The sequence below is a fragment of the Elephas maximus genome, chromosome X (genome assembly GCF_024166365.1).
Source record: "Elephas maximus indicus isolate mEleMax1 chromosome X, mEleMax1 primary haplotype, whole genome shotgun sequence".
Taxonomy (NCBI): Eukaryota; Metazoa; Chordata; class Mammalia; order Proboscidea; family Elephantidae; genus Elephas; species Elephas maximus.
Genome location: NC_064846.1, coordinates 95,639,229 through 95,650,243, shown reverse-complemented (window position 1 = coordinate 95,650,243; position 11,015 = coordinate 95,639,229). Strand labels below are relative to the sequence as shown.

The following is an 11,015-nucleotide window of genomic DNA, read 5'->3' as shown; positions in this document are numbered from 1 at the left end:
ATTTAACATCCATTATCTCCCAGAAGACTTATAATTAACCTAATCAGTGGGGTTGGCCCAGAGCGAGGCTGTGGGGGTACTAACAGAGGCTTCATTTGACCTTTACCTTCGTAAGCCTCAGAAAAACTAAAAGGTCCCTCTTAAATAACTCTTGCATGGTTGAGCTCTGATCTTCAGTCTGTGAGGTTTGACTCCAGTGGCACCCCCAGCTGCTTCCTACAGAGAAGTCAACTCTCTGGTTAACCTCCAGGTTAAGAAAGAAACCAAAAGTTCACCACCACATGGCTACATAAACTTGATTGAACCTTCCTACCTGCTTCCTCCAAACAAACAAAAAGACAAAGATGGAGGGATCCTGAAGCCAAGTGCTGCCAAGTGCTGGGCAATGTTTTTACTGATTTCTCTTCCATACGTCCGTGAAGCTGGGTCAAATGGTGATTTCCAATCTAGTTTCAAATGCATTTATTGATTCATTATATGAATATTTTCTGAGACTACCACTCGGCTCCACTGAGCTCAAACACACTACCCTATACCTCTTCAAAAAAAAAAAAAAAAAGAATACCTCTTCAAGGTGCACAAATATCAGAAGATTCAGATAAGAGCCTAAATAACTCCAATAACATGGCAAGAACAGTGTCAGTGATTCAGTGTCAGGGAGGTAGTAATAAGATTCAGTGAAGAAGAAGAGCTCTTTCTGACAGGGGCATCATCCCATAGGGCTTTTAGGGAGGAAGGGGCATTTGAGCTAAGCCTTGAAGAACAGGAAGAATTTGGACAATTTTTGTGGATATAGACATTCTAGACACAGGCAATTGCATAACCAAAGATACATTTTGTAGTGGAAAGAGTGTTGGGAGTCAACAAATCTGAGGTTGAATCACAGTTCTGCCATTCACTTCCTTAAAGAACATTTTCCCTTCTCTGGCTCTCTGTTTCCTCGTCTGTAAAATGATGATACTGGTTAGGCAACTTCTTAGGGCCCTCTATACACTGTCATCCTGATTTTTTTTTTTTTAACATCACGTAAACCAGTTTGCCTAAAGGGTAGAGTAGGTGAAGGAGAATAATGCAAGGGTAATTAGGGAAAGAAAGAAAAGACCAAAATGGATGTCAGAAGAGACTCGGAAACTTGCTCTTGAATGTAGAATGGCTAAAGTGAATGGAAGAAATGATGAAGTAAAAGAACAGAAGATTTCAAAGGGCAGCCTAAGAAGATAAAGTAAAGTATTATAATGAAATGTTCAAAGACCTGAAGCTGGAAAACTGAAAGGAAGAACACACTCAGCATTTCTCAAGCTGAAAGAACTGAAGAAAAAATTCAAGCCTCAAGTTGCAATTTTGAAGGATTCTATGGAGAAAATATTCAATGACACAGAAAGCATCAAAAGAAGATAGAAGGAATACACAGAGTCACTGTACCAAAAAGAATTGGTCAAATTCAACCTTTTCAGGAGGTAGCATATGCTCAAGAACCTGTGGTATATAAGGAAGACATCCAAGTTCCACTGAAGGCATTGGTGAAAAACAAGGCTTCAGAAACTGACAGAATACTAATTGAGATGTTTCAACAAACACATGCAGCACTGGAGGTGCTCACTGGTCTGTGCCAAGAAATTTGGAAGACAGCTACCTGGCCAACCGACTGGAAGAGATACATATTTATGCCTATTCCCAAGAAAGATGACCCAAGAGAATGTGGAAATTATCAAACAATATTGTTAACATCACACACAACTAAAATTTTGCTGAAAATAATTTAAAAATGGTTGCAGCAGGGAACTGCCAGAAATTCAAGCCAGATTCTGAAGAAGACATGGAATGAGGGATATCATTGCTGATGTCAGATGGATCTTGGCTGAAAGCAGAGAATACCATAGAGATGTTTACCTGTGTTTTATTGACTATGCAAAGGCATTTGACTGTGTGGATCATAGCAAATGATGGACACTATTGCAAAGAATGGGAATTCCAGAATACTTAATCGTGCTCATGTGGAAACTGTATATAGACCAAGAGGCAGCTGTTTGAATGGAATGAGGGGATACTGCATGGCTCAAAGTCAGGAAAGGTGTGCATGAGGGTTGGTTGTATCCTTTCACCATACTTATTCAATCTGCATGCTGAGCAAGTAACTCGAGAAGCTGAACTATATAAAGAAGAACGCGACATCAGGATTGGTAGAAGACTCATTAACAACCCTCAATATGCAGATGAAACAACCTTTCCAGCTGAAAGCAAAGAAGACTTAAAGTACCTAAGAAGATCAAAAACTACTGCCTTCATTATGGATTACACCTCAACAGAGAAAACAAAAATCCTCACAACTTGACCAATAAGCAACATCATGACAAGTGGAGAAAATATTGAAGTTATCAAGGATTTCATTTTACTTGGATCCACAATCAACACCCAAGGAAGCAGCAGTCAAGATATTAAACAAGGCTGAGCTGATTGGGCCTTGCGGTTTCCACACCTCAGGTCTCATCCTCCTCTTCTGCTTGGCCTACCATGGCAGCCGTGAGGACCCTGAACTCCACGGCCGAGGTGGCACGAGCTCCAGTGGTGCTGCCAGTCAATATCAGTGTGGTTCAGGGACTGCAGGACATGCTGAGGACCAACCTTGGGCCCAAGGGCACCATGAAGATGCTTGTTTCTGGTGCTGGAGACTTTGAGCTTACTAAAGATGGAAATGTGCTGCTTCATGAAATGCAAATTCAATATCCAACAGCCTTCTTAATAGCAAAAGTAGCAACAGCCCAGAATGACATAACTGGTGATGGTATTACTTCCAATGTCCTGATCAAGGAAGAGCTGCTGAAACAGGTGCCCCTTTACATTTCTGAAGGTTTTCATCCCAAAATAATAACTGAAGGATTTGAAGCTACAAGGAAAAGGCCCTTCAATTTTTGGAGCAAATCAAAGTAAGTAAAGAGATGGATGGACAAACACTTATATATGTGGCCAGAACATCTCTGCACACTAAAGTTCATGCTGAACTTGCTGACGTCTTAACAGAGAATGTAGTTGACTCCATCTTGGCCATTAAAAAACAAGATGAGGAGGCAAGGTCAAGATGGCAGAGTAGTCAGATTGTTCCAGTGATCCCTCTTACAACAAAGACCTGAAAAAACAAGTGAAACGATTATATTTATGACAAGCTAGGAGCCCTGAACATCAAAGAAGAAGTTAGAAAATGGACTGAGCAGCAGGGGGAGGGAGAGACAGTTCAGAAGCAGAGAGGAGTTATTGGACCTGAAACCCTGGGGATCTTCAGGCACAATTCCTGGGAGCAACTGCTGAGGGTGGTGGTAGTGTTCGGCCGCAGTTTCCTCAGGGAGAGACAGCCAGCAGCACAGTCTACTCACACCTCTGAAACCACAGAAGAACAGCACTCTCAGCAAAAGCTAAGTACTTGCATATATTTTTTACCATGCTCCCAGCCCCCAAGCTGGCTTCAGTGGCTGTCGATTTCCCTGGGCCTGAGATAGGCCCTGCTGAGCACTCTGAGCCAGTCTCCCAGCCTTGGAGAAGGAATAAATTCACAAGTGGGGAAAAGATAATCTGCCAGCTCCACTAACCTGGGGAGCTCAGGACAGAAATGCCTCCTGTCCAGGCATAAGTGGTCTGTGGACTTTGAATACTTTTCCCCCCTGCATGCACCTGTGTGGGACAATTTCAGGAGAATAGGCCCTTGCTGGCAGACTGCAACTGATTCCACTGTGTGGTGGAGAGGTGAGTGTTTGATGTTTGACAGCACTTTGCTTATTAAACAGAGTCCTCACCTACCCACATCAGAGGCCTAAGGGCTGGTGGCTCCACTCAGGTCACCAGCCACCTGTGACAGGTGTCCAAGGATAACTGTCACCTCCCGGTACTTAGAACCAAAAACATTGGGTGCCCATAGTCTGTCTGCAGAACCCACCACTTGCGCACTTTGGGGAACAGGGACACGTTTTCCTCACAGACACTTGAGGGATGGTTGTCAGCCCCCTGCCTTTTTCAGAGTGTGACCCCCTGCTGCAACCAGGTATGGTACCTACACCAATCACCCCTGTCCCTCTAAGACTCTAGGACAGGGCCTGTACCACACACTTGATGACCAGCTACCTGGACACCTGAGCTGAATCCATACAAGAAAAGTGAATGGACTCTTAGGCTCATATACCTGATAACAGCTCTAGCCATCTGGTGACAGGACATAAGAGCTTCAAAGATGAAAATAATCAAGCTGGCTCACTCAAGCAACCTATATGGGCATACCAAAATAAAATAAGAAGCCAGGATACAGTAAGCAAAAATAAAATAAACTAATGCAATAATTTATAGATGGCTTAGAGACAACTGTCAATATCAAATTACATAAAGAAGCAGACCATGATTGCTGCAACAAACTCTCAAAACAAAGAATCAAGGGATCTTCTGGATGAAGGTGCCTTCCTGAAATTACTGGATGCAGAATACAAAAGATTAATATACAGAACTCTTCAAACATCAGGCAATATGCAGAAAAAGCCAAGGAAGACTGAGATAAAGCAGTTGAAGAAGTCAAAAAGGTTATTCAAGAACATAATGAAAATTTTAATAATCTACAAGAATCCATAGAGAGACAGCAATCAGAAATTCAGAATATTAACAATAAAATTACAGAATTAGACAACCCAATAGAGAGTCAGAGGAGCAGAATTGAGCAAATGGAAGGCAGACATGATGGGACTGAAGATAAAGCACTTGGCACAAATATGTTTGAAGAAAAATCAAATAAAAGAATTAAAAAAATGGAGAAACCTTAAGAATCATGTAGGACTCTATCAAGAGAAATAACCTACGAGTGATTGGAGTACCAGAACACAGAGGGATAAAAGAAAATACAGAGAGAATTGTTTAAGATTTGTTGGCAGAAAACTTCCCTGATATTGTGAAAGATGAGAAGATATCTATCCAAGATGCTCATCAAACTCCACATAAGGTAGACCTTAAAAGAAAGTCACCAAGACATATTATAATCAAACTTGCCAAAACCAAAGATAAAGAGAGAATTTTAAGACCGACTAGGGATTTTTAGGGATAGATGAAAATTCATCTACAAAGGAGAGTCAATAAGAGTAAGCTCGGACTACTTGGCAGAAACCATGCAGGCAAGGAGGCAATGGGATGACTTATATAAAGCACTGAAGGAAAAAAAGGTTGCCAACAAAGAACCATATATCCAGCAAAACTGTCTCTCAAATATGAAGGCTAAGTTAGGACATTTCCAGATAAATGGAAGTTTAGGGGATTAATAAAAACCAAATCAAAACTACAAGAACTACTAAAAGGAGTTCTCTGGTTAGAAAATCAATAATATCAGATATCAACCCAAGACTAGAACAAGGGACAGAGCAATCAGATGTCAACCCAGGTAGGGAAATCACAAAAATAAATCAAGATAAAAAGAAAAAATGCTCAAAGCAGGGAAACAGCGATGCCATTACGTAAAAGAATACAACATTAAAACAATAAAGACGGACTAAGAAATGAAGCCATAGATCTTTCACATGGAGAGGAAGACGAGGCGATATAAAGAAATAATAGTTAGGTTTAAACTTAGTAAAATAGGGATAAATATTAAGGTCACCACAAAGGAGACTAACAGTCCTATTAATGAAAATAAAATACAAGAAACAAAAAATGACTCAGAAGAAAAAAAATCAACAAAAGCTAGTAAGAAGAAAAGACCATATATAAGGATAAACTTCTCAACTCAAAAAAAAAAAAAGTGGGAAAAAGAAACTGTCAACAACACAACAAAAAAAAGACATCAAAATGACAGCACTAAACTCATACCTACCCATAATTATGCTGAATGTAAATGGACTAAATGCACTAATAAAGAGACAGAGAGTGGCAGGATGGATTAAAAAACACAATCCATCTATACGCTGCCTACAAGAGACACACCTTAGACTTAGAGACACAAACTAAAACTCAAAGGATGTAAAAAAATAATATCAAGCAAACAACAATCAAAAAAAGACCAGGAGTGGCAATCTTAATTTCTGACAAAATAGACTTTAAATTAAATCCACCACAAAGGATAAGGAAAGACACTATATAATGATTAAAGGGACAGCATACCAGGAGGATATAACTATATTAAATATTTATGCACCCGATGACAGGGCTGCAAGATACATAAAAAAAAAACTCTAACAGCATTGAAAAGTAAGATAGACAGCTCCACAATTATAGTAGGAGACTTCAACACACCACTTTCGGGGAAGGACAGGACATGCAGAAAGAAGCTCAATAAAGACATGGATGATCTAAATGCAACAGCCAACCAACTTGACCTCATAGACATATACAGAACACTCCACCCAACAGCAGCCGAGTATACCTTCTTTTCTAGTGCACGTGGAAAATTCTCTAGAAGAGACCACATATTAGGTCATAAAGCAAACCTTAGCAGAATCCACAACATCAAAATATTACAAAGCATCTTCTCTGACTATAAGGCCATAAAAGTATAAACCAATAACAGAAAAAGCAGGGAAAAGAAATCAAACACTTGGAAACTGAACAATACCCTGCTCAAAAAAAATTGGGTTATAGAAGACATTAAGGATGGAATAAAGAAATTCAGAGAATCCAACGAGAATGAAAACACTTCCTATCAGAACCTTTGGGACACAGTGAAAGCAGTGCTCAGAGGTCAATTTATATCAATAAAGCACACATACAAAAAGAAGAAAGGGCCCTGGCCTGGACAGCTTCACTGCAGAATTCTACCAAACTTTCTTTCTTTTTTTTTTTTTCAGAGAAGAGTTAACACTACTACTAAAGGTATTTCAGAGCATAGAAAAGGTCGGAATACTCCCAAACTCATTTGATGAAACCAGCATATCCCTGATATAAAAACCAGGTAAAAACACTGCAGAAAAAGAAAATTACAGACCTATATCCCTCATGAACTTAGATGCAAAAATCCTCAACAAAATTCTAGCCAAAAGAATTCAACAACATCTCAAAAAAATAATGCCCCATGACCGAGTGGGATTCATACCAGGTATGCAGCGATGGTACCACATTAGAAAAACAGTCAATGTCATCCCTCATATAAATAAAACAAAAGACAAGAACCACATGATCTTATCAATTGACTCAGAAAAGACATTCGACAAAGTCCAACACCCATTCATGATAAAAAATCTCAACAAAATAGAAACAGAAGGGAAATTCCTAAACATATTTTTTTTTTATACAAAGCCAACAGCCAACATCATCCTAAATGGAGAGAGTCTGAAAGCATTCCCCTTGAGATCGGGAACCAGACAAGGATGCCCTTTATCACCACTCTTACTCAACATTGTGCTGGAGGTCCTAGCCAGAGCAGTTAGGCTAGAAAAAGAAATAAAGGGCATCCAGATTGGTAAGGCAGAAGTAAAATTATCTCTATTTGCAGATGACATGATCTTATACTCAGAAAACCCTAAAGAATCCTCAAGAAAACTACTGAAACTAAGAGTTCAGCAGAGTATCAGGTACAAGATAAACATACAAAAATCAGTTGGATTCCTCTACACCAACAAAAAGATCAAAGAGGAAATCACCAAATCAATACCATTTTCAGTGGCCCCCAAGAAGATAAAATACTTAAGAATAAATCTTGCCAGAGATGTAAAAGACCTATACAAAGAAAACTACAAGACACTACCGCAAGAAACCAAAAGAGACCTACATAAGTGGATAGGAAGACTTAACATTGTAAAAATGTCTATTCTACCAAAAGTGATCCGTAGATACAGTGTAATTCTGATCCAAATTCTAAAGGCATTTTTTAATGAGATGGAGAAAGAAATCACCAACTTCATATGGAAGGGAAAGAGGCCCCGGATAAGTAAAGCATTACTGAAAAAGAAGAACAAAGTGGGAGGCCTCACTCTACCTGATTTTAGAACATATTATACCTCCGTAGTAGTCAAAACAGGCTCGTACTGCTACAACAATAGGTATATAGACCAATGGAACAGAACTGAGAATCCAGACATATATCCATCCACATATGAGCAGCTGATATTTGACAAAGGCCCAAAGTCAGTTAAATCAGGGAAAAGACACGCTGTTTAACAACTGGTTCTTGCATAACTGGATATCCATCTGCAAAAAAAAATGAAACAAGACCCATACCTCACACCATGCACAAAAAATTAACTTAAGATGCATCAAAGACCTAAATATAAAATCTAAAGTGATAAAGATCATGGAAAAAAAATAGGGACAACACTAGGAGCCCTCATACATGGCATAAACAGTATACGAAACATTACTAACAATGCAGAAGAGAAACTAGATAACTGGCAGCTCCTAAAAATCAAACACCTATGCTCATCAAAGACTTCACCATAAGACTAAAAAGATTTCCTACAGACTTGGAAAAAGTTTTTAGCTATGACATTTCCAACTGGGGTCTGATCTCTAAAACTTGCATGATACTGTAAAAACTCAGGGGACATCTAAGTCAATTGGCATAATAAAATCAATTAAGAAAACATTCTGCATCCCACTTTGGAGAGTGTTGTCTGGGGTCTTCAACGCTAACAAGCAACCATCTAAGATGCATCAATTGGTCTCAACACACCTGGAGCAAAGGAGAATGAAGAACACCAAGAACACAAGGCAATTACAAGCCCAAGAGACAGAAAGGGCCACATAAACCAGAGACTACATCTGCCTGAGACCAGAAGAACTAGATGGTGCCCGGCTACAACCGATGACTGCCCTGACAGGGAACACAACAGAGAACCCCTGAGGGAGCAGGAGAGCAGTGCTATGCAGGCCTCAAATTCTCTTAAAAAGACCAGACTTAATAATCTGACTGAGATTAGAAGGACCCTGGAGGTCATGGTCCCCAGAACTTCTCTCAGCCCCAAACAGGAACCATTCCCAAAACCAACTCTTCAGACAGGGATTGGACTGGACTATGGGGTAGCAAATGATATTGGTAAAGGGTGAGCTTCTTGGATCAAATAGACACAGGAGACTATGTGGGCAGCTCCTGTCTGGAGGGGAGATGAGACAGCAGAGGGGGACAGAAGCTGGCTGAATGGACAGGAAAATAGAAAGTGGAGGGAAGGAGTGTGCTGTCTCATTACGGGGAGTGCAACTAGGAGTATATTGCAAGGTGTATATATATAAATTTTTGTATGACAGACTGACGTGATTTGTAAACTTTTGCTTAAAGCACAATAAAAATTAAAAAAAAAAACAAGATGAACCTATTGACTTTTTCATGGTTGAAATCACGGAGATAAAACATAAGTCTCAAACTGATACAAGCTTACTCAGAGGGTTTGTTTTCGACCATGGGGCACGGCATCCTGATATGAAGAAAAGAGTAGAAGAGGCATACATCCTCATGTGCAATATGTCATTAGAATACGAAGAAAACAGAAGTGAACTCTGGTTTCTTTTACAAGAGTGCGGATGAAAGAGAGAAACTTGTAAAAGCTGAAAGAAAATTTATTGAAGATAGAGTTAACAAAATAACAGAACTGAAAAAGAAAGTCTGATGTTAGAGTAGCGGGAAACGTGGATAAATTCAGTTGAATTGTGCTTTACTTTATGGTGTATGGATTTGTGGTAAACAAAGCAGTTCCTGGCTTTTTTTTAATTAAAATTTTTAGAAAATGTAATTTTAAATGTTAGAAATCTAGTACTTGAAAGAATGATGCCTAAATTACGAATGGCTTTATGAAACAAAGTTAAAAATAAACATGTAAAATGTAAAAGTCTGTGGTGATTCAAATAAAGGATTTCTCATTATTAATCAAAAGGGAATCGACACTTTTTCCTTAGATGCCCTTGCAAAAAGAAGGCAAAGTAGCTCTGCACAGAGCTAAACGAAGAAATATGGAGAGGCTGATGCTTGCTTGTAGCGGGGTGGCTCTAAATTCTTTAAAAAAAAAATTAGATGACCTAAATCCTGACTGTTTGGGACATGCGGGACTCATCTATAAGAACACGTTGGGAGAAGAGAAGTTCACCTTCGTTGAGAAATGCAATAACTCTCTCTCTGTTACACTATTGGTCAAAGAACCAAGTAAGCACACACTCACTCAAATGTAAGATGCAATAAGAGGTGGCTTGAGGGCTGTTAAAAATGCTGTTGATGATGGCTGTGTGGTTCCAGGAGCTGGTGCAGTGTAAGTGGCAATTGCAGAAGCTCTGATTTAACACAAGCCCGGTGTCAAGGGCAGGGCCCAACTTGGAGTCCAAACATTTGCTGATGAGTTGCTCATTATTCCGAAGGTTCTTGCTCAGAACTCTGGTTTTGATTTTCAGGAAACACTATTAAAAGTTCAAGCAGAACATTCAGAATCTGGTTGACTTGTGGGTGTAAACTTGAACACAGGTGAGCCAATGGTAGCACCAGAAGCAGGTATATGGTATAACTATTGTGTAAAGCAACAGGTTCTTTTTTAATATATATAATTTTTATTGTGCTTTAAGTGAAAGTTTACAAATCAAGAAGCAACAGGCTCTTTATTTCTGCACTGCGATTGCTACCAACATTCTCCTGGTTGATGAAATCATGCGAGCTGGAATGTCTTCTCTAAAAGGTTGAGTTGAAGCTTCCTTTGTATCCTCTGGCTCATGAAGACTCTACAGAGTGATCCTAAGAATATAGCTATGGAATTTTTGTCCAAGCTTCAAACGATTTTCAAAGGAATTTTCTTTTCTCATATTAAAACAAGCAATCATTGTCACCTCTTCAAATTCTGAGGTTCTGAAATTATAATTACAGCATTTTTTTCTCTTTATTTATTTATTTATTTATATTGTGCCTTAAGTGGTAGCTGGGCACCATCTAGTTCTTCCAGTCTCAGGCCGATGGAGTCTCTGGTTTATGTGGCCCTTTCTGGCTCTTGGGCTCATATTTTCCTTCTGTCTTTGGTGTTCTTCATTCTCCTTTGCTTCAAGTGGGTTGAGACCAATTGATACATCTTAGATGGCCCCTTGCTAGCGTTTAAGAC

The 11,015-nt window shown here is 39.4% G+C and overlaps 1 pseudogene; it reads left to right on the top strand.

Moving 5' to 3' along the window:
- The first annotated feature begins 2,511 nt into the window (after positions 1-2,511).
- LOC126069670 (T-complex protein 1 subunit zeta-like) lies at positions 2,512-10,606 on the top strand (annotated as a pseudogene).
- Positions 10,607-11,015: the final 409 nt, after the last annotated feature.